Below are 5728 nucleotides of genomic sequence, written 5' to 3'. Positions count from 1 at the left end.
CTTCGCTTCTTCTGAGCCCTCAGTCCTGCGTCCCGGAGAGACTGGGGGCTAAGTCTGGGGTAGAGTAGAGGTCTTCCTTGGAGGGGGCCAGGGGCGCGCTCGGGAGAAGAGGGACCAAGACCCACGCCGCCGCCGGGATCGATCGGTGCTGTGACCCGGGGTGGGGGCAAGAGGGCGCAAACAGAAGACAGACACTTAACTTCATTCGTGCACTTCAAAGTGCCTCCCAGCTGCTCCGCTGGGCCCAGCCCGGTCCACGTACCCCATCCCCACCAAGGGCAGGTTAGGGATGGAGGTGGGATGCAGAGCTGGGGAGTTACACTGTGCTGCCTTCTAAGGCACAAGTAGCCATTCCTGCTCCCCCCTTATCTGGCAACGAGTAGGAATTGCGGAGCTGAATGGGAGAAGGGGTAGGAGACATGTGTCTGTCTGTCGCTCCCTCCCACGCTCAAGCACGAGGGTTGGAAGTCGATTTGGGGACCCGAAAAGGCCTCAGTCCCCTTCTCCGACTGCGATCCGCTCCCCACAGCTTTCACCCGAGCTCCCCTGCCTAATCTGTACACACCCCGATCCAGAGAGGTCACAGAACCGAGACCGGATCAGCCGGTTTCCTGGCCCCGCCTCTCGGGGCCACCCGCCCCCCTCCCCAGCGCTTCTGCTTCTCGGTGTGCTTCTCCCCCACCCCACGGCACAGCATGGGCCTGGCTCCAGGACACCGGGTCAGTTCAGTGGTAGGGATTAGCTACCGCAGGGGCTAATCCTGGATGAGCCTCCTTGTAAACCCGGATCGACCACGGGTGCGGCAGGAGGTCACAGGTGCCCCTTCAGGCATTCCGATACCCAGGGCCTGGTGCCCACTCCAGATACCCCTCCTTCCCCCACCCGGCTCCCCACACTCAGAGATAGGAGGTTGGATCTGCTGTGGGGACAGGCTGGCGAGATGGTGGGCGTGAAGATGACACTGCCAAGATCAGGCCTGGATGGGCAGTCTCAAGACTGGCTTTGGGGGTAAGAGGTGGGGAAGGAAGGGCAAAGGCCCCTTTGGCAGTCTCTGAATCCACAAGCTCAGGTCAGCCTCCTGGCTCAGTATGCAAGCTGTTGCCCACTACTAATCTTCCAGTTACACCGAATTATCAACCCTCCCTCTACCAGTGGCCAGGGTCGCCCAGACCTCCAGGCCTCACCTCCAGATCAGAGGAGGCACTGAATCACCCCGAAGGTCCCCACATCGTCACCACCCCTGACTTGGCCAGACAGTAGGGGATAAGAAACTTCTGTTAAGGCCCGTCCTGGAAATGATATCAGAGGTCAAAGACTTGGGTAGTAGAATCCTGCACCTGGTTGGTTTACTTGTTCCACAAACATTTCTTGAGCCCCTCCCTTGTGCCAGCTTAGCACAGGGAACTGCAATGCCCCAAGAATGACACCCAGTCTCTATGGGAAAGGCAGACAGGTAAACAATGACCACGTCACGTGTTCGGCCCTGCCCTGAGCTGTACATTCAGGCTGAAGAGCCAAAGTTAGGTGCTTCCTCCAAGGAGTTGAGAAGGCTTCCCGGAAGGGGGTGGTTGCCGGAGCTGACTTTAAAAGGGTAGACGGGAAACAGACCACTGAGGAAGGGGTCATCGTTGCAGGCTGAAGGAGTGGTGTGTACTAGGGCCTGGGATGGAGGAGGAGAAGGTGAGGTAGCTCAGGAAGGCAGGAGAAATTGGAGGAGAAGGTGGGGACCAGAACTAGAAGGTCCTGCTGGTAAATCCAAGGAGGGGAAAAGAGGGCCATTTCAGGATCCTAAGCCTCTTAAAGAAAAGGCCAGATTTACACTTCACAGGTTTTAATTGTCCTCTTTCCTCCTTTCCCCAGGTTTCTCTGGCAGTGCCTAGTTTGGGAGTGGAGACACACTCAGAGACAGGCAGCAAGAGGAATCTGCTGCAGTGTAGATTAGGAAAGGCGGCCCCCGCCTCCTCCTGTCACACCTGGAGCCAGAGACCTACATTTGAACTCTGGCTGCACCAGGGCCTAGCGGTATGACCTGGGACAGGCTACTGGGGCTCCAGTGAAACAATCTGCCCACTCTTTTATTGGACCCATGTCTGACACCTCCCGTGTGGCAGGACCTGTGCCAGGTTCTGGCTTTACAGCACTGAAGACCGACTGGCATGGTCTCTGCTGTCTCTGGGACTTACATTCCAGTGGAGACGACAGACAATAAACAAACAAATGAGATAATTAGAGACTGTGTTAAAAGTGCTGCGAAGGAAACAAACAGTGGGACATGAAGGGGGATGACTGGAGGTAGGGGAGAGGAGGGGGCTGCTTCGCTAAGTGTGCCCAGCGAGCTTCTCCCAGGAAACCTGCAGATTGAGAGCTCAGAACAGGGCATTCCAGGAACAGGAAGCCACAGCCTCCAAGGCCCTCAGATGGGAGCCCAGGAGGAAGTTAGCCTGATTCCTCTAAGATGCTAAAGTTCCTGAGGACAGGAATCTAGCTTTCTCACTTCTCCAGCTTCTGGATAAATAGTGGATAAATAAACACAAGTGGAATTTCCAGCTTGCTGGACCAGCCTCCAGTCCCCAGCCCCCATCCCCCAAGTGGCAAGGGGGTGGCTGCTGGCTCTTACCAGTTGGCTCATGGGCACAGCTTAATCTTCAACCCAGCTGCTCCTGGTGGGAAAGGCCTCTGTCACTCCAGTTTCTTTCTTGGGGTTCCCAATCCTCTTCCTAGACAGGAAGGGCAGTCAGGGCCTCTCCAGAACCTGCCAGTCCAGAGCCTGGACTGAGCAGAATTTAGTACTGGCCCTGCAGGGAGTGAGGACAGGATGTATCCCAAATGAATATGGCCAAGGGGTTTAGAGTCACTGAAGCCTCGGCCTGGGTCTCACTTCAGGGAGATCTAGAAGAATGCTTCCTTGCACATGGGTACATTTCACACAAGCCACCGAGATACAGCACACACAGCCCTTCTCACACACTCACCATCCAGCTGCACACTGTGTCTCCATGGCAACCAGTAGGCCTGGTCCATGGATGTTAGAAATAAGTGCCAGAGGAGGAAGGGGGGGCAGGGGAGAGACAGAGAGGAGAAACAGTAGACATAAAGATACTCAGAAAGATAGGCTCCCAAGGAGGCCCCCACTCTTTCCTTGTGCCCCCTGCCAGGAAGATTTGGATGGACTCAGGGCTGAGGGTGGAGGTGCTTACGGTGGGAACTAAGCAATGGCTGGTGGCTGCCTGCACTCAGGTAATGGGGCACTGTGAGCAGCATCAGCAGAACTTCAGTGATCGTCTGGACTCTCGGGCTATGATACTTGGTCTGGGTTAAAGGCAGGTGAGGGGGATGGGTAGGAGTGGAGGACTTGGGGGAGCTACTTTCCCTTCTTCCAGGCCTTAATCGGCTGTTCAGGCTGAAACCACCTCTTAGTCACTTAGTCTAATTAGAGTTGTTCCGGGAGAGGACAGTGGGGGAGCGGAAGGAGAAGCTGGGGTGTGAAGGGGGAAGGGTGGGTGCAGACAGCTGGGGGTGGGGGTGGGGACGGGAGTTCTCTCACCTTCTGTCCATCTATCGCCAGCCAGCGGCTGTGGGGCGCTCTAGCTCCCCCATCCAGCTGTCACCGGTGCTCTCACGCTCACCTGCTTTCTGCTCTGGCCCTGCTCTCTCTGTTTCTCTCTTATTCTGGCTCTCACTTGCTCTCTCTCCTGCTCTATCTCTTCACCTCCCTTTGCCCCCTTCCTCATGGTCTCTCAATCTCTGGCCAACAATATTCGTTCCATAAACAGATGAAGCAGCCCTGGCTGGTGTGGCTCAGTGGATTGAGTGCTGGCCTGTGAACCAAACGGTCACTGGTTTAATTCCCAGTCAGGGCACATGCCTGAGTTGAGGGCCAGGTGCCCACTAAAGGGCATGTGTGAGGCAACCACACATTGATGTTTCTCTCCCTCTCTCCCACCCTTCCCCTCTCTCTAAAATAAATAAATAAATAATTAAATAAATAAAATCTTAAAGGAAACAAGAACAGGTGAAGTGTTTAGTGGTTGGGGCTGGGGTTGACCCACTTGGGAGTAGAGGAGCGGGGGTGGGGGACTATACTGAGAACAGCCTCATCTTTGGGGATTAAGAGGGAATGGGGCAGACCCTGCCCAGGCATAACTCCCCTGCTACACACACACACACACACACACACACACACACACACTATTCTCAGCCCTAACTAAGCCTTGTCACTCCTGAGGAGTTTGTTGTAGAGTACACAATATGTGGAGCTTAACCTCTGGAGCTGGACTACCTGGATTGCCTTGGACTAGTTTCTCAACCTCTCTGAGCATTAGTTTTTCTCGCTGTGAGAATCACAAACCCTAAGTGTATAGTGTGGATTGAAGGTGGTGATGCAAACTGCTTTACACAGTGAATTGTGAGTGCTCAGTAAAAAGCGACTTACATCACCACTCCCAGGCTTCTTCCCTTTCCCTGGCCCTTCAGGAACCTGGACATTTCCATCTTCCACACCCTCTCCTAATTCTGCTTCCCCATTCTTTGGAGCCAAAAGTCACCTCTCAGTTACTAGACTCAGCCCCTCTGCCTGTTCCAAAGGCTACACATCGGGGAAGGTGTAGTCCCCATGTTGGGGGAGTATTATGTGGAAAGTTAGGTCTGGATCCTACCCCCTGGCCCACAGGGCAGAGACAGACCCTCCTCCAGTCTGGGGTCTGATTTTCCCTTCTCTGTGGCTTCCAAGAGGAGGAAAGTGGGGCAGCCACAGTGACGCAGGGAAGTGTGCTTGCTGAGGGGGACAATAAGGGATGAGCAGCTTCCAGAAGTCTAAATATTTCATGGGGCTGCAGCACTGGGAAGGGCAAAGTCCCCACACTGTTTGTGAATGTGCTCCTCGTGCCACGTGGCCTGGCACTCTTCCATGTGCCCTCGGCGTGCACTCCAACCCTCAGAGGGCTGCACCCGCAGAAACCTGCCCTGTGAACCCTTTCCTGGCCACGGTCCCTTCAGAGGTCTCTCAGAACGTGCATATTTTACTCCTTACAGCTGTAGTATTGATTCAGGCCTGAAGCTGTATTTTGACATGGTCACGTTCTTCTTGTCCACGTATTCAGTTTCCACCTTGAGGTCCCCCAAGACTGGCCCCTCACCCCTCATCTCAGTACTGTCAGGAGAGGCAAGTAGTTGAAAAGAGCTGGTGGGCTGGGAGCAGGGACACGGGCGGGGGTGGCAGGGAGGAGGTCTCCCCGAGTTTTTGTCTCTCTCTGTCTGTCATGGTTACTGAGGAGGGAGGTAGCCATCAGAGCAGCAAGGGGCCGGGGGGTGGGGTAGGAAGACAGCAGAAGGACCCCGTGGCTTCCATGTCTACTGCTTATAGATGAGGGCGTGCGGGGGGGACTACCTCTGCCAGACCTCTGCCTCCAGGCACCCAGTCCTCTGCGCTCCATGACTGTCCTCCTCCATGTCCTGGTGGGGGATTGGAAGGTGCCTTTGTGGTCTCTGTCACAGCTCCCCTGTTGTCCTTTCCTTGACCTCCTCCCAATCTATCATTACTTCATTTATTTGTTTACGTGTTTAATTTCTGTCTCTTCTCACTAGAATAAAAGCTTCAGGAGGTAAGAATCTTGTTTAACTTATTTCCCAGCCCTCAAAAATGTTTGCTGAGAGAAAGAAAGAAACAAAGAAGGAAGGAAGGAAAGAAGGAAAGAAAGAGAGAAAGAAAGAAAGAAAGAAAGAAAGGAAG

Source organism: Sturnira hondurensis, unplaced genomic scaffold, assembly GCF_014824575.4.
Source record: "Sturnira hondurensis isolate 20B ecotype Veracruz unplaced genomic scaffold, ASM1482457v3 Scaffold0001120, whole genome shotgun sequence".
NCBI classification, from domain to species: Eukaryota; Metazoa; Chordata; class Mammalia; order Chiroptera; family Phyllostomidae; genus Sturnira; species Sturnira hondurensis.
The sequence above is the reverse complement of the archived record's forward strand: the minus strand, read 5'-3'. Positions refer to the sequence as shown.